Here is a 19,404-nt window from a genome sequence, read left to right as displayed (position 1 = left end):
TGTATTCAGGAGGTAAGTACTACCACACTACACAGCTGAGCAGAATTGATGGTATTTAGCTTCTGATCTCTGGCTTCTACCCAAAGAGTCTGTGCAGGCTCCGTTTCTCCTCTGGACTCCCACTGTGTTGCCTAGGCTACTGAATTGTAGTGACTCAGTTCCTTAGCTCTCCCCTATTGTTATGTATATCCCAATTGGGGCCTGCTCTTTGTCTCTTGCTTGCCTTTGCAAGGTTGGCAGAGAGAAACTAGAGAGAAACTTGTCTGTACCAGTACCCCCCCACCTTTTTTCCTTCTCTCCTGTAGTCAGTCTGGTGAACTTTTCCGCTCCCCTCTAGATTCTGACTGCCATTTCCCCGCCAACGTCTTGTGTTACTGAGCTCACCTTCCCTTCCATCACCGATGTGTGGACTCAGAGCCATGGGCATTCCTGCTCTCCCCGCTGGTGTCTGTGTGACATCCACTCCCCTTCCTGCACTGGTGCGCAGACCATGCGGCTCGCACAGTGGCTCAGCTTCCACGCAGTGGGCGGCCTTGTTCTCCCAGTAGGTCCTCCAATTCACAGGCACTAGATCCGGAAGAGTTTCCTCTGCATTTTTTTCCTGATCCTTTTTCTGAGGCTACTGTAACTCCACTTTTATTAAACTAAATTTTCCCGGACTATCGGTCCGTGCCCTCACTATTCCACTGTCTTGGCTCTGCCCCTTTGACACTTCTAATAATTTCTATTGAAGTCCAATAACATATAACTTCATACAAAACAATTTCCAAAAATAAAAATGTGCACATTTGAGTTGTTAAGTACAGAGTCTCTGTGTGTATAGGGAACACACACAAGAAGTTACACTCAGTCTGCACTGAGAACACTGTCTCCCATGAATTCTATCCTGGATTATCTTCTCAGGCTCAATACACTTCAAATCAAAAGTAGAAATCACTATAAGCACGTTGTAACATTAATGTGAAAAGAAGCAGTAAAGGAAACTAAGAGAATCCACAATGCAGAGTTGAGCTAGCACGCCAACACTCACTGTATCAATTCTCAGTAACTCCAAATTAGCTATGCTGGTATGTGAAGTCTACAACACTGCATTTTTTAAACCATTCTGCATTATGTCTCAGCCAAAAAGCCCCAAATCATCCTCTCAATATAACAGAACATACTTTGCTACTTTCACCATTTATGGTTATCTACCAAGAATCGGTTTCTACCATTATCCATCTAAGCTAGGATAATACTGCTGATTACTGGGGAGAGACCAAGATGGCTGAATGGGAATGACATACTGTTTTAGGCTAGGAGATATAAAAGTAAAAGTGGAAGAAACACATTCTTATGGGAGAGTTAGAAACAAATCCACAGTGGGCATTCTATGGAAGGAACAAGAATGCTGTGGATCAGTGTGGAAGGTACAGACATGCTGTATGTTCAAGGAGACAACAAAAATCCCAGCAGCCAAGAGCCAGAGAAAACAACAGTATTGGAGAGGGAGGGGTGATCAAACTGCAGTGCCTGAGCCACTAATTATGTAATTGGAGGGAGAACTTATAAGAGTCAAACACCTGATAGAAAATGCAACAATATGGCTATATATGGTTCCAGATACATGTTTACAACATACATATTACAAATTGAAGGAACAATAAAAATATCATCCAAACTGTGTAGAGGAATTGAACAGACATTCCTGCACAAATAGATGAGCCAAAGGCCTTACCAAGGGTGCTAAACATTAGTAGACCTAGAATACTACTCAAAATCACACTAAGATATCACCTCACATCTGCTCAATTGGCTACAATAGTTTTTGTTTTTAAAGATTTTGTTTGAAAGGAAGAGTGAGAGAGTGAATGTGAGTGAGACAGTCAGAGAGAGAGAGAGAGAGAGAGAGAGAGAGAGAGAGAAATTGTCTTCCATCCCATGGTTCACTCTCCAAAGGCCACAACAGCTGGAGCTGAACCAATCCAAAGACAGGAGCAAGGGACTTCTTCCAGGTCTCCCAAATAGCTGCAGAGGACCAAGAACTTGGGCCATCTTCCACTGTTTTCCCTGGCCATGAAGGGCACCTGATCCTTAGGGATCCTAGGGATCCTTAGAGATCCTTAGGCAAAAGACTCCATCCATGATGATTATCAACTCCAATCCTAGAACTTCTAGAGAATGAATGTTTTGTTGAAATACTTCTCTGTAGCATGATCATAGTTGATGAGATCTTTGGGGGGTAAGTACAATTCTTTATGACTTACCTAGCTGCTTTCTTTGTTATCTTCCCAATATGAGACTGTGGAGAGAGAATGCTACATCTCTTGGACATGTGAAGACTGTGTGAATATTGAAGGAAAAATATCTTTCCTTGAGGCAGAAAATGTGTCTTGGACAGTCGCCAACTTCATGTATCTTGCTCCTGGTCTTCCCAGCCTCAGTATTTCTGAAAATTAACTTCCTGTTGTTAAGTGATAAAGTCATGGTATGTTCTTATATGGAAACTCTAGATGACTAACACAACAATTAAATTGGGATTAACACTAGTTAATTTTATTTGTGTCAACAGTATTTGTAGCAAATGCCAGAACAGGCTCTGGAATGTTATGTCTAAATTCCATGCACCACAAGGGAGAGAAACTGATTTTCAAAGGAAGCATAATGAATTAAATACAAATCACTCTTGTGAGTTTTTGCACATGTTCCATCATGGGCCAAAAATGGTTATTTATATTAGCACGTCATTAAATGATTCCTTGAACAGCATCAACATGAACATGACTCTGCACAAGGTGATGGGATTGAACAATAGCTCACCTGAATGCTATGTGAGAAGCAGAGGCAGGGTATCTTAAGTGTGGAGAAAGGTGGAGCACAAGGCTTGGGATTTATAACTGTTAAGCCTCCTTCCTATCAAAACTGGGCATCAGCTCCCATCCCAAATCAGGCAACTAACTCAAATTTAAAGCCTGAAAAAAGGCAAATCATGAAAATATAGAACATTTAGAAGACATCAGAATCACTTACTGGGGGGATTTCAAGTACTTTAGATCAAAAGTCACTGCACCTAGTGAAGTTGAATGGCTGCCATCTAGTTTTCTATGGAAATCTGAAAAGGAATTTCATATAAATAATTACTATGGGTAGCAGTTCTAACTCCAAATAGGTCTTATTCTCTGAATCTTTCCTCCAGACTTGCATGCAGATAGACGTGAGGGCCGAGAAAAAGCATGAATCATTTCTAGAGACACTGACACAAAACTTCAAGGTTAGAACACAGGTGCCACTTGTATTTTAAGTATCCTGCATATTTAATTGTGATGAACAGTGTATATCATGTTGACAGCTTATACGCACTCATTGTGTGTCTGAGAGGAAGTTGCATCTTTCAATTTTGGGCACAGGATTTTATATGTTTCCAACATTAAAAAAATGTAAATTTGACTTTTCAACTATCTTTTTATTATCTATGTTGCTTTCTGGTTAAGAAATGTTGAAAATTGCCCTTCTAAGCAAAAATATATTTTCTGATCTGTATTCATTCTTTCTATTTTCTTCTTTGTCATTCTTCCAGTTTTCCTCTAATTGTTCTGTCCTCTTCATCTCCTCGTCCTCCTCTTCTCAAGAAAGCTGTATATGATCTCTGCCAAACAGGCTTTTGCTGAGAGTTTGCAAATGGATATGATATATCATTCCATCCTTTATCTCTTTGAACAGGTCATCAGTGGTAAGAAGAAATCCTGACACTGGAAAATCTAACAGTTGGGGATTTAGTGGCTCAGGCAGTTATTTTAAATTTAATATTCTTTTATTCTACTGTCATCAACAAATATCTATTTTTTCTTCATGTTTCTAATGAAGCCACTTTACAAGGTGTTTCTTGTGTGACTTTTCTTCTATGAGGTACCTTTGTCCTTATCATAATCTTCTCCTCCACTTACAAACTGTGTCAGTTACTCCTGGTCATGGGATGGTCCCATGCTGAGTGATTTAATTTTCTTCTCCATGATTCAGAGTTTATCTGGGATTCCCACATTAATTTGCCCTGGGTTGATTGTGACATACACATAAATCTTTTCCTTTTAGGATAGCTCTTAGCTTTTGTCTGTTGTTTCTTCCTGCAAAAACATTAATCGGTTGGCAATCCACTTCTTTTATTCCTCTGGTTTTCTTGTCTAGCAAATTCAGGAAAGTAATCCAAAGCATACTCTTTGAAAGACCTTGACTTGTATTAAATGAAGAAGGGAAATCTAAAAACACAAGGAAGTAGAATTGGCTAGAGGCTCCTACTCATCACAAGGTTCCTGCCTCTGTCTCCTCATGAAAAAACTGTGCTCACAGTGCTGAGGCTCCTGACTTTGGCTGAAGATCTATGTGACACCACTTCAGGTGTCACTCCGGAAGAGCTGAACTGAGAGGTTCCGCAAGAAGCAGGCCTTGGAACCATCCCCACCCCCCTCAGGTACATTTACTGTAGTCTTGCAGGCAAGTTCAAATCCATTCTCTACCTCAGGCAACCTCTAATGCCTGAGGGAGGTATGACCCTGACAGAAAGGAAGGGAGTCGTGGGCATAAGCACAGTAGACAGCTCCATGTCAAAACTGGGTGAACTGGATTTTATTGAGATTGGGAGGAGGCAAGATGGCGGAATCGGAAAGGAGCACACTGATAGTCCGGGGAGAGACAGTTTAATAAAAGTGGAGATACTGCAGGTTCAAGGAAGAGTAGGGGAGGAAACAGCAGAAGAAACTCTTCCGGAATGCGTGATTCACAGTGGAACTGTGTGGAGAGCATGGGTGTTCACAGTTCGGGAAACCAGCGGCAGACTCAACACACCAGCACTGGAACGCGAGGTGAGCTGAACCTCAATAGCCTGAGACACCGGCAGGCAAGTGGAGAGAGGAGACTAGAGGGAACAACCCCCGGGGAGGAAAAGTTCACCAGGCTAACTGGAAGAGAGAGAGAGAGAGAAAAAGAAAAGTGACTGGTATGGACATGGGTTTCTCTTTCTCCGCTCACCTCTCAAGGGTGAGCAAGACAAAGAGCAGGCACCATCTTGGACATACGTCATAAGCAGAGCGACCTCAGGTCTGCACCGGCCCTGAGCCTAGCAGAAAAACCTGACTCTGGGTGGGGCGAATTAACAGGAGATTAGGGACTAGTAAATTTGTGGTGCTACTGAACTGAGACTGTGAAAGAAGAGACGATGGAGGAGAGAACTCACGGAATTCACGTGAGTACTCTCCAGAAACGCTACAATTCCGTAACTTTGGCAACCCAGTGGGAGACTGAAGGACAATTTGAGCCCACTCTATGGGAAGAACAGATTCCCTGTGTGGTCCTTGGGAAAGAGCTTCTGATCTCTGGCTCCTGTGGGTATATCATTTTCCTGCTAACTACTTCCAACGTCGTTCAGCTGTGCGGAATTACTTCCCTTTTGAATCAAAAAAAGAAAGAAAGAGAGAGAGAGAGATTTACCACGCCTAACCTGGGAGTGTCACCTTTGGCACACCAAACAGAGCTCTCAGGCCACACCCATCTCAAGCCTCTAAGGCTCCATCAAAAACAGACAGTCCACTTAATCTAGAGTCATAGTATAACAAGAAAAAGCACCACAGTGAAGAAACCAAATATCTCCAATATGCCAAATAACAAACGCAAAAACCGAGGTAATAAAAACAAGGAAGTCACCATGACGCCCTCAAATGAAAAAGACACCCCAATTCAAGATTATGAAGATGATGACATAGAAGAAATGCAAGAAGCAGATCTCAAAAAATTGATAAGAACATTAAGAAGTTCTCAAAAACAAATTCTTGAACTACAGAAATCCTTAATGGACAAGATAGAAAATCTCTCTCCTGAAAATGAAATCTTAAGGAGGAATCAAAATGAAACGAAACAACTAGTACAACAGGAAACTGGGATAGTGACGAGAAATCATAATAAGTGAAGAATTCAATAGATCAAATGAAAAACACAATAGAGAGCCTTACAAACAGAATGGTTGAAGCAGAAGAGAGAATATCGGACTTAGAAGATAGAGAACAGGAAAGGATACAGTCAGACCAAAGAAAAGAAGAGGAAATTAGAAATCTAAAACATATTGGCAGGAATCTTCAGGATACTATTAAAAAACCCAACATTTGGCTTCTAGGAGTTCCTGAAGGCATGGAGAGGGAGAAAGGATTAGAAGGCCTTTTTAGTGAGATATTAGCAGAAAATTTCCCAGGTTTGGAGAAGGACAGAGACATCCTAGTACAGGAAGCCCACAGAACCCGTAATAAACACGACCCAAAGAGATCCTCACCACGACACGTTGTAATTAAACTCTCCACAGTGAAACATAAAGAAAAGATCCTAAAATGTGCAAGAGAGAAATCTCAGATTACTCTCAGAGGATCTCCAATCAGACTCACAGCTGACTTCTCATCAGAAACTCTAAAAGCTAGGAGGGAATGGCGAGATATAACCCAGGGACTAAGAGAGAAAAATTGCCAGCCCAGAATATTATATCCTGCTGAGTTCTCATTTGTGAATGAAGGTGAAATAAAGACTTTTCATATCAAACAGAAATTGAAAGAATTTGTCGCCACTTGTCCAGCCCTGCAAAAGATGCTTAAAGATGTGTTACACACAGAAACACAGAAACACGGTCATCAATATGAAAGAAGGTAAAGGAAGGAAACCTCACAGCAAAAGATCACAGGGAATTCAAAGCATATATCAGAACTTATCTTTGGCAAATGGCAGGGCAAAGTTACCACTTATCATTAGTCACATTGAACGTGAATGGCCTGAACTGTCCAGTTAAACAACACTGATTGGCTGACTGGGTTAAGGAACAAAACCCATCTATTTGCTGCTTACAAGAAACACATCTGTCCAACAAAGATCCATACAGACTGAAAGTGAAAGGCTGGAAAAAGATATACCATGCCAACAGAAATGAAAAAAGAGCGGGCATAGCCATCTCAATATCGGACAACATAAACTTTACGACAAAAACTATTAAGAGAGACAAAGAGGGACACTACATAATGATTAAGGGATCAATTCAACAGGAAGATATAACAATTATCAATGTATATGCACCTAACTACAGGGCACCAGTTTATCTAAAAGATTTATTAACGGACTTAAAGGGAGACAGACCCCAATACAATAGTACTGGGGGACTTCAATACTCCACTCTCAGAAATAGACAGATCAAAGGACAGAAGATCAACAAGGATACAGTAGATTTAAACGACACTATAGCCCAAATGGATCTCACAGTTGTATACAGAACTTTTAATCCTACAGCTAAAGATTTTACGTCCTTCTCAGCAGTACATGGAACCTTCTCTAGGATTGACCACATACTAGTCCATAAAGCAAGTCTCAGCAAATTCAAAAGAATTAGAATCATACCATGCAGCTTCTCAGACCATAAAGGAATGAAGTTGCAAATTAGCAACTCAGGAATCCCTAGAGCATACACAAACACATGGAGATTGAACAACATACTCCTGAATGAACAATGGGTCATAGAAGAAATCAAAAGAGAAATCAAAAACTTTCTGGAAGTAAATGAGGATAACAGCACAACATACCAAAACTTATGGGACGCAGCAAAAGCAGTGTAAAGAGGAAAGTTTATATCAATAGGTGCCTACATCAAGAAATTGGAAAGGCACCAAAGAGATGAGCTTTCAATTCACCTCAAGGATCTAGAAAACCTACAGCAAACCAGACCCAAATCTCGTAGGAGAAGAGAAATAATTAAAATCAGAGAAGAAATCAACAGGATTGAATAAAAAAAAAATTACAAAAAATCAGCCAAACGAGGAGCTGGTTTTTTGAAAAAATAAACAAAAAAGCGGTCTGCACCCTAATGTTTATTGCAGCTCAATTCACAATAGCTAAGACCTGGAATCAACCTAAATGCCCATCAACGGTAGACTGGATAAAGAAATTATGGGATATGTACTCTTTAGAATACTATACCGCAGTAAGAAACAACGAAATCCAGTCATTTGCAACAAAATGGAGGAATCTGGAACACATCATGCTGAGTGAAATAAGCCAGTCCCAAATGGACAAATACCATATGTTCTCCCTAATCATTGACAACTGACTGAACACCAAAAAGGAAACCTGTTGAAGGGAAATGGACACTATGAGAAATAGTGACTTGATCAGCATAGCCCTGACTGTTAATGAACAACTTAATACATTATCCCTCTTAGTAGTTTTTTTGTCTGTTCTATTTAATATGACTGGTTTAATTCTGTAACACAGTTATTCTTAAGTGTTGAAAATTAACTGAAATGTGATCCCTGTTAAACATGAGTGGGAATAAGAGAGGGAAGAGATGTGCAATTTGGGACATGCTCAAGCTGACTTGCCCCAAATGGTAGAGTTAGAAACATACCAGTGGATTCCAATTTAAACCTTTCAATGTGGCATGTACCAATGCCATCTCACTATTCCAAGTGATCAATTTCAGTTCACAATTGATCATAATGAAAGGACTAAGAGTCAAAGGGATCGCATAAACAAGAATAGTGTCTGCTAATACTAACAGATAGAATAAATAAAGGGGAGAGTGATCCAACATGGGAAGCGAGATACTCAGCAGACTCATAGAATGGCGGATGTCCTAAACAGCACTCTGGCCTCAGAATCAGCCCTAAAGGCATTCGGATCTGGCTGAAAAGCACATGAGAGTATTTCAGGCATGGAAAGCCAATACACTCTGGCAAAAAAAAAAAAAAAAAAAAAAAAAAAAAAAACCTAAATGAAAGATCTCTGTGAGTGAGATCCCAGTGGAAAGAACAGGTCTTCAAAGAAGGAGGTACCATTCTCTGAAGGGAGGAGAGAACCTCCACTTTGACTATGACCCTGGCTGAACAAGATAAGAGTTGGAGAACTCAGAGGGCTTCCATAGCCTTGGAAACTCATGACTGGTGCAGAGGGAGATTACTGATGCCATAAACAGGAGTGTCAATTTGTAAAGTCAACAACAGGAGTCACTGTGCACTTATTCCTCATGTAGGATCTCTGTCCTTAATTTGCTGTACATTGAGACTTAATGCTATAACGAGTACTCAAACAGTATATTTCACTTTGTGTTTCTATGGGGGTGCAAACTGTTGAAATCTTTACTTAATGTATACTAAACTGATCTTCTGAAAAAAAAAAAAAGAAGAAATTATCAATTCCCAACTTGACTCTCACTGGGATTAAACATGACAATAGGTCTGATCTGATTTCCTCATCATTTTAAAAATCATCTATTATTTTACACTTTATGTTTCTGTGGGGTTGCAAACTGTTGAAATCTTTACTTAATGTATGCTAAACTGATCTTTTGTATATAAAGAGAATCGAAAATTAATGCTCATGTGAATGGAAGGGGAGAGGTAGTGGGAAAGAGGAGGGTTGTGGGTGGGAGGGACGTTATGGGGGGGGGAAGCCATTGTAATTCATAAGCCATACTTTGGAAATTTATATTCATTAAATAAAAGTTTAAAAAAAAACTGGCTGAACTGAAAACTCGTAAGTATAATGAAAGGGATCTCCATGGGAACACTGGATATCCCTGCATAAATAAACATGTGTGTGCACAGAAAATCTGAAAGACTATTTAGATAGGAGCTGCCTTTGAGCAATGGGATTGCAGTTGGTTTTCCTTTATCCATTATAAATACTTAGATTTATTTGTCCTATGGATACTATTTAACAATAACTGAGAACAGGCTAATTTCACATTACATATAAAAATCAATGAGAGTGGGTTTCTTTTTAATCAAATAAACAAGCCTATCATAAAATAGACAAATCATGAAAGACAAGTCATCACAGAATGTACTATTCAGTTAATACAGACATATGATCTACCTATGAACGATAGAAATTATAATCAAAAATATCATTGAAACGTTAACACAGGACTTAGTTTTTGCATGCAAAGATTATGGAATTTCAGTTCCAGTGATATTGCATTTTGTAATAAAAAATGAATAATGTGAAGAGACTTCACATGATGCTACATGCCTTACACCTTGAAACTGCAGAGCAAGAAAGAAGCAGGATTGGGCAGAGGCACCATATCACTGCTAGGGGCAGGTGCTCATCCTCTGACCTCCACAAAGACCTATGCAATGTGAAGACAGACAGTGCATCCACCGGCACTCCTACTGTCTCAATACACCTGCCTGGATAATTCTGAAGCCAGGTAAGAATAGAAAGCACTGAGGGCTCTGGTGCAAGGTGAAGCTTCTGGCTCTGCTGTTGCCTGAGAAGCCTCACCTGAGCAGGTGGTGCACAGGATCCTGAATCAGCTGAAATCTCAAGCTAGGGGCTAGTGGCAGTCTGGGCAAGGGCCTCCACAAGCTCCTAGTGATGGTGGGAAGGTGACAACCTCAGAGCTGCATGAAAAAGTGCCCTGGGGGAGGCACTGTGGTGCAGTAGCTTAAGGCTGCACCTGCAGTGCCAGCATCCTACATGAGCGATGAATCATGTTCAGCTACTCAACTTCCAATTCAGCTCCCTGGTATTTCACATGGGAAAGCAATGCAGGATGGCCAATGATTGGGACCCTACATGCAAGTGGGAGACACTGAAGAAACTCCTGACTCCTGGCTTCAGATCAACCCAGCACTCGTCTTATTGTTCATTTAGAGAGTGAAACAGTGGTTGTAAGATCATTCTCTCTCTCTCTCTCTCTCTGCCTCTAAAATAAGTAAATAAATATAATCTAATAAAATATTAAAAAAGAGGCCATGGGGTTTCCCTAGGTGGCATTTAGCACAGACTTATGGATAAATTCCATTTCATCATCAGCTATGGGTGCACTCTTAAGTCTGAGGGTGGCCCTGTTTCTCTGAAGAAACCCAGACTTGTGAAGAAGAGGAAAAACAGACTCACTAACTGTAAAGACTGTTGGATGGCAAAGACAACATGAATGTTGTTCTGTAGCTCCAATGCTTGTCTAGTTTCAATGTAAGGGATTCCAACTGACACCAGAAGACCCAAGACAGAGACATTTGTGTAGAGCATACTCTTAAATAACAGTTAAATAATTATTGCCTCTGAGGAATGATTGTGCATGGCTATATATTTTTATATCTAATTTTGGATTTAATTTTACATGTCTACATATTGTACAATAAAGGGATAAATGATGCTTCCACATGGAAAATAAATGCCTATGCATTTCTACTTAAAGTATGAGCAGCCCTAGTTTAAAACAAAATAAGGAAAGAAGCCAAGGCAGAATAGAATAGATTCTTCACAGAATGAATACACATATGTGCGACTCAATTATTGCTTGCTCATTCTTCTACATTTCCCCGATTCCTCTTTATTCCTAAACATATCTTCCTACTTTTCCTCTTCTTCCTTTCTTTAAAGGTCTCCAAAGCTGTTGGAATTCAAGTGGAACTTGTAACAGGATCAACTTTATAATTCCAACTTTGACTCTAAAAGCAGTGTGTTATTAGTTATTTTAAATTTTGAAATTGTCAGTTCTAATTGTTGAGAGCTATAAGTCAAAATAAATTGTTTTCACTTTAATATTGCTTTTTTTTGAACAGTCATCAACTATATCATGATTCTCATGTGTTTGGACAGATGGGCTGTGAGCACCAGTGTATGATTTAAACCCGTCGAGAACCTATACTCTTTATCTAGGATTGTCTCCTACAACAAGAACTTCATGAGCTCTACTCCTCACCGTGTCAGGTTGGACCCAGTTGAGGAACTTCATTTTCTTTTCCATAACTCTGTTCATTTGTATTACTATATTCATTTACCTAAGGGAATCATTTCTTTCAGGGAGGCTACTGGCTTCTGCCCAATGGTTTCCCCTCCATAATGTTCTAGTGCTTGCAATGTTACTAGAAAAAGGATGGAAAGCAATACATTCAAGAATATATTCTTCAGATAATGCACAAACACCAACAACCCAAGTAATAATACTAAATAGTATATCATACTAAATAATATATCATCAAGGAGATATCATTTGCATATATAAAGCCAGGACATTCTTTTTAAAGAGGTCGATGTGAAGGGAATAATATTGTTATCGCTAGCTAGTACCTATTAGTGTAATTCCACACAATTCTTTGGACATTACAACTAAAAATCGTTATCACATGCATTGCTTTACATCCACACATCATATTTCTCAGGATCTATCTCAGCTGCTCCACTTCTGATCCAGCTGTACTAATGGCCTGGGAAAAGCAGTGAGGATGGCCCAAGGGTTTGAGTTCTGTACTCACATCTGAATGAGTCAGATGATGCTCATTCCTTCAGTCTGGACCAGCCCTGGCCATTGCAGACAGGAGTCAACTAAAAGATAGTAGATCTCTCCTTCTTTGTCTCTCCCTCATTCTCCAAAACTCTTTCAAATAAATTCTACAAACTTGGATTAGGCAAGTGAGCCATGGCGGCAGGCCCTTAGAACATCTTACTCCAACTGATTTTACTGTTGCCAGAATCTAACTATTACTAATCTGTTTCCAAGAAAACTGGAATGATACCAAGTATACGGTTAAAGTAACTACTCATCCATCACAAGCTAAAGCTGAAAATCTTCATGATATATGCGATGATCATATCTTACTGCTTAATGGAAAAATATGAGAAATTCTACATAGTTTTCAGGAGTAAAAATTCTCCATTATTGATTTCTGTTCATTTTTTACAACACATGTAATCCCACAGATCACTTGGTCAGAGTGCCAGTGACACTGAATCTTTCTTATGTTTTCTTGAGTACTAAATAATGTTTAGTGTAGTTGAAAATCTTTATCCTTCTGAAGATCATTATTTATTAAAATATGATAATTACTACCTGAAGGTAGGCAGAATTTTCTCATCAGTCACATTCCACTTCTTTTTTTCTGTCAAAGATGAAGACTTTTGAGACAGGAGTTAACTTCACCATGAAACAGGAACTGAATTACCTGTCTGATTGGAAATCTCATTTTCTGAACAAGGTGTGCAATCAAAACAACAGGTAGGCTTTCCCTCCAGAGCATTTTTACTGAGTCCAGGGCTACAACTCTCACTGCACTGAGCATGGCATGTGAGAAAAATCAGATGGATGTAGGTCATAGTTGGGGCTGTTATCTAAACTTCAAGTAGGGTATTTAGTCCTGGAGAATCTATGCTCTTAAATTGTAAGTACCTGTTTCTAATACACTGATTGCATGCCATATTGACTCTGTGCCAAGAAATAGACTCAAAACATATGCAAGAACAAGTGTCTTTGTTATCCTTCCTCAGATGCCACAAACACAAGAAACATATATAGGTTGGAAGGGGAGTGGATTAATGTCTGTAAAGGTATTTTTATTAAGCCAAGTGACACAAAATACCATACCAACTGTGGGTAACAATGTGTAGTGTGAATCTTAAAATTCTGAACAGATTACGCCTTTAATTTCTGTGGCCCACTCTATTACATCCTCAAAGAGAGACAAATGTTGCTCATGGGGAAGAAACACTATTTTCACCTTACATACAACAGCTTTTGGAAAATTACAGAAGTTCAGAATGTCATACTCATCCAATTTTCTCTTTTGATTCAAATTCACTAGGTCACCAGCAGGATTGGCAAATTGGAGGTGCTTGAGAAACAGGTGCAGCTAAAAAAATGTGCCATCCTCTCGTGTGACTGCTCAAAAATTTGTACAACAAATTCAAGTTAGAGAAAGTATCTCTTGGTCTGTAATCACAACTACACAAAGGAACAGTTTTGTAGCAACCCTATGAATTCAAAGAAACCAGATACAGAGCTATATCACAGTAAGTCAGATTTCAATCATTTTCATTAAGAAACATGAGCAAACAAAATCACTACGTGTGAGATTCAGACAAAAGCTACACATGCTCTATTGTTTTCTCCATGTATCTATGGCAACAAAGAGTAAAATGAAGTTACCCATATACAAATGTGTTCAAATTACATATGATCATTATCTCCAAATTGTAGGTATTTCATATATATATATATATATATATATATATATATATACACACACACACCTTACAGGGAAGATGCTGCATTCTTTATCACACAGCAATGATTCTTTTCTTAAACTTTTATTTAATGAATATAAATTTCCAAAGTACAGCTTATGGATTACAATGGCTTCCCCCCCCATAACTTCCCTCCCACCCACAGCCCTCCCCTTTCCCTCTCCCTCCCCCCTTCCATTCACATCAAGATTCATTTTCAATTCTCTTTATATACAGAAGAGCAGTTTAGCATACATTAAGGAAAGATTTCAAAAGTTTGCTCCCACATAGAAACACAAAGTGAAAAATACTGTTTGAGTACTAGTTATAGTATTAAATCACAATGTACAGCACATTAAGGACAGAGATCCTACATGAGGAGTAAGTGCACAGTGACTCCTGTTGTTGACTTAACAAATTGACACTCTTGTTTATGGCATCAGTAATCACCCTAGGCTCTTGTCATGAGTCGCCAAGGCTATGGAAGCCTTTTGAGTTCAACAACTCTGATCATATTTAGACAAAGTCACAGTCAAAGTGGAAGTTCTCTCCTCCCTTCAGAGAAAGGTACCTCCTTCTTTGACGACCTGTTCTTTTCACTGGGATCTCACTCACAGAGATCTTTCATTTAGGTCTTTTTTTTTTTTTGCCAGAGTGTTTTGGATTTCCATGCCTGTAATACTCTCATGGGCTTTTCAGCCAGATCTGCATGCCTTAAGGGCTGATTCTGGGCCAGAGTGCTGTTTAGGACATCTGCCATTCTATGGTTCTGCTGTGTATCTCGCTTCCCATGTTGGATCGGTCTCTCCCTTTTTTATTCTATCAGCTAGTATTTGCAGACACTAGTCTTGTTTATGTGCTCCCTTTGTATTTCAGTCCTATCATCACGATCAATTGTGAACAGAAATTGATCACTGGGACTAGTGAGATGGCATTGGTACATGCCACCTAGATGGGATTGAATTGGAATCCCCTGGTATGTTTCTAACTCTACCGTTTCAGGTAAGTCAGCTTGAGTATGTCTCAAATTGCACATCTCTTCCCTCTCTTATTCCCACTCTTATATTTAACAGCAATCATTTTTCAGTTAAGTTTCAACACTTGAGAATAACTGTGTATTGATTACAGTATTCAACCAAAAGTATTAAGTAGAACAAAGAAAAAAATTACTAAGAGGGATAACATATTAAGTTGCTCATCAACAGTCAGGGCAAGGGCTGATCAAGTCAGCATTTCTCATAGTGTTCGTTTCACTTTAACAGGTTTCCTTTTTGGTCCTCAGTTACTTGTCACCGATCAGGGAGAACATATGGTATTTGCCCCTTTGGGACTGGCTTATTTCACTTAGCATAATGCTTTCCAAATTCCTAACAGGGGTCACTTTTCAGTTAAAATTTAAAAATAATTGTTTGTTAATTACAGAGTTCAACCAATAGTACTAGAACAAAAAATGCTAAAATAGATAAAGTATTACATTGTACATCAACCGTCAGGACAAGAGCTGATCAGGTCACTGTTTCTCATAGTGTCCATTTCACTTCAACAAGTTTCCCCTTTGGTGCTCAGTTAGTTGTCATCGATCAGGGAGAACATATGATATTTGTCCTTTTGGGACTGGCTTAATTCACTCAGCATGATGTTTTCCAAATTCTTCCTTCTTGTTGCAAGTGACCGGGTTTCATTGTTTTTGATGGCTGTATAGTATTCTATAGAGTACATGTCCCATATTTTCTTTATCCCGGCTACTGTTGATGGGCGTTTGGATTGGTTCCAGGTCTTGGCTACTGTGAATTGTGCTGCAATAAACATTAGGGTGCAGACCGCTTTTTTGTTTGCCAATTTAAATTCCTTTGGGTAAATTCCAAGGAGTGGGATGGCTGGGTTGAACAGTAGGGTTATCTTCAGGTTTCTGAGGAATCTCCAGACTGACTTCCATAGTGGCTTGACCAGTTTGCATTCCCACCAACAGTGGGTTAGTGTCCCTTTTTCCCCACATCCTCTCCAGCATCTATTTTTGGTAGATTTCTGAATGTGAGCCATTCTAACCTGGATGAGGTGAAACCTCATTGTGGTTTTGATTTGCAATTCCCTAATTTCTAATGAATGTCTCAAGTTTTAAAGTGATCATAGGCAGGATTAAGTGTTAGAGTGGTCATGTAAATGGGATTAAGTGTTTATTACTACTAATAATAAAGTTAAAGAGGAATAAATGCTCCAACATGGGGAGCAGTCTGTACGGCGGACTCATAGAGTGGCGATGGCTTTGAGTAGAATTCAGTGACCTCAAGATCAGCCCTAAAGGGACTCTTGTCTGGCTGGAAAACCCAGAAGAGCATTTCAGGCATGGAAAGCCAGGACACTTGTACAGAAGGTCTCTACGTGGAGAACCTCCCTGGGTGAGATCCCAGTGGAGAAGAGTGGCCATCGAAGGATGGACTTTTCTCCGGAGGGAGGAGAAAATTTCCATTTGCTTATGGCCTTGTCTGAATACTGATGGAGTTTGTGGAGCTCAGAAGGCTTCCATGGCCTAGAAAGCTCATGTCAAGAGCTTCAGGTGATCAATGACCTCACACGTAAGAGTGTTAATTGTAAAATTAACAACAGGAGTCACTGTGTACTAATGTCCCATGTAGAATCTCTGTTCTCAAAGAGCTACAATAGTAACTTTAATGGAAAAACTTAATCCCAAAGATTTGCTTTGCTCTATTGTGTGATAGTATGCACCGTAAGTTCTAGTTATGTCTAAGTGTCAGACTCCATTGCCTGTGTTTTTAGATATTTATTTAAGGTTTAGTAAGTGCCTCAAATGTGAAATCTTGCATACATGTCTCTCTGTGAAATTCCTATCTAGTATGTTTTTACATAGAGTCAGATATTTAAAGGCAGCCAAGGAGATTTCTGAGAATGGCAAAGTTCTATGGACTTTGGATTCCAAGATTTGGATTCCAGGCTTTTGTGTATAGCTTTAAAGATGCCCTGACACAGTCTCCGTACTGAAAATGGTAGCTGCAAAAGTTGTTCCAGAGAACTAAGGAGCTTCTAAATAAAAGCTCCAGTATTGGGTATTGCTGATGATAGGATTCTATGGAACTTGGATTCCAGGTTTGGATTCTGAACTTTTGTATGTAGCTTTAAAGAGGCCCTGATGCACTTTGTGCTGAAAAGGGTAGCTACAAGAGTTATGGATTCCAAGATCTGGATTCTGTCGCTCCCCCTCTTCGTGGAGGAACGACACAGGACCCTGCGCTGTTCTTTCGTCTGCTCGGCCCTCCCCGGGTTTGCTGCTGGTTCTTCCTGGGTTGGCTACTATCCCTTCCACCTCCGTGGAAGGGCAGTTCCCCCTGGCCGCATTCCCCACTTCCGCAGGGGAGCGGCACACCGCCGGCCGGCTCTCTCGGGGGCTGCACGGGTTCCCTTAGATGTTCCCCATAGATGTTCCCGGTGAATGCCGTCTCTCTCCTCCTTTATAGTCCTCCTCCGCCAATCCCAACTCGGCTGCCCACACGCCGAGTACGCTGCTCTCCTCCAATCAGTAGCAAGTCCTGCAGCTTGTCAAGTTGGTGAGAGGCAGCTGTGCGGAAGCTGTTTACTTCTCTCCCAGCGCCATATTGTGGGAGAGCAGATGCATAGAATAAGTCTTAATTCCAGTAACTCAGTCTAGTCCGGTTTGCTCCCCACAGTGGGAGAGCAGATGCATAGAATAAGTCTTAATTCCAGTAACTCAGTCTAGTCCGGTTTGCTCCCCACAGATTCTAAGCCTTGTGTTTGCTTAAAAGCCTCTGAAACAGACACTGTGCTGGACAAGGGAGCAGCAAAGTTGTTCCAAGGAATCAAGGAGTTTTTAACAAACACTCCAACATTAGAAATTCCTGAGCAAGCCATTCATAAGAAGATCCTCTTCAGATCAGTTTCAGCTTAAATAAAAGGGAGCTGACCAGGTGCTAGTGAACATGGCTACTTCTGTGAAATTAGGACTAAAATTCTACCTCTTAAGCCTTCAGAGGTGAATCCAAAAGACATTCCTGACTTTTCCTATAAGCCAATCAGAAACCTTAGAACTCAACTTCTGGGAGTAACCCACTATGCAGGGACACAGACCTTGGGAATGATCAGGACTGCTCCAACCCACAAAGCAAATTTGTTAGACAGGATATACAGAGACTTACAGACACTGCATATGCAGGACCTGCACTACACCCCTCATGAGCAGGAAGCAGTTACAGAAGAGATGATTCGATGGCCATCAACTCCCCTTAGGATTAAGGGGATGGAGTCTCTGAGGGGGGACTGAATTAGGCACATGTGCTCTAGTAGGCCAGACCTATGAGATGAGACCCTGAAAAATCCAGATGCTGAATGGTTTACTGATGGCAGCAGCTATCTGAAGGAAACAGTTAGAAAGGCAGATGATAGAAGCCCAAGCACTACCACACAATATTTTAGCCCAAAAGGCAGAGCTTATTGCATTGACTAGGGCTTTACAACTGAGAAAAGTTTAGCAAGTTAATATATATACAGATTACAGATATGCTTTCCTTGTGTTACATGCACACACAGCAATCTGGAAAAAGAGGGGCTTACTGACCAATGTTAAATATAAAAAAGAGATATTGGCTCTACTTCAGGCAGTACTGGAGCCTTTAGAAGTGGCTGTCATCCACTGCAAGGGATATCAGAAGGGAGATAATTATATTAACCAGGGAAATGCGTTATCAGATAGAGCAGCTACACAAGAAAGTTTGGAAATGGCCCTTATACGTCAATCTGTGGAAGTAGCTAAGGAATCTCACTATACGGAGCCTGAGATTGAAGGGGCCCAACAGCGAGGTTATACTAAAAGCCATGTAAGGCCACCTCCCCTGTTGACTCCTGTGCAGAGGAAGGGAACATAAACAGCTGAAGATTGGCAGGGTGATTTTACCAATATGCCCCCAACAAGCAATTATAGGAACCTTCTAGTCTATATTCTTACCTTTACAGGATGGATAGAGGCCTTTTCGACCTGAACGGAGAAAGCACACGAGGTGCTTAGAGCCTTGTTGAATGACATCGTGCCACGCTATGGACTCCCACGGTCACTACAGAGTGAAAATGGACCTTCATTTGTATCTAAAATAACCCATCAGAACCCAGCAGCTTCTAAGAATAGTGATAACCATGCAGGAGACACTGAGAATGCCAGTGACTGAAAGAGATCCAGCTCATGAAGTGAACTCATTAGAAGAGATAGGCAGAGACTTCCAGACTGAGAACAGGCAGGGTCTGCACCCCTAATCAGCAGGAAGTAGCTACAGAAGATGGTGACTGGACGCCCATCAATATCCCCTTAAGATTAAGGTCTGGAGTCTCTGAGGGGGGAATGAAGTAGGCAGGCATACAGGTTAAAATTTATCAGATTTGTGA

At 40.4% G+C, this 19,404-nt stretch overlaps 1 pseudogene; it reads right to left on the bottom strand.

The window, feature by feature from the left end:
• LOC149121436 (vomeronasal type-2 receptor 116-like) overlaps positions 1–19,051 on the bottom strand; it is a 39,060-nt pseudogene extending 20,009 nt beyond the window's left edge.
• Positions 19,052–19,404: the final 353 nt, after the last annotated feature.

The sequence above is a fragment of the Oryctolagus cuniculus genome, chromosome 16, assembly GCF_051225735.1.
Source record: "Oryctolagus cuniculus isolate XC-2025 breed Fujian yellow rabbit chromosome 16, ASM5122573v1, whole genome shotgun sequence".
Taxonomy (NCBI): domain Eukaryota; kingdom Metazoa; phylum Chordata; class Mammalia; order Lagomorpha; family Leporidae; genus Oryctolagus; species Oryctolagus cuniculus.
The sequence above is the reverse complement of the archived record's forward strand: the minus strand, read 5'-3'. Positions and strand labels throughout refer to the sequence as shown.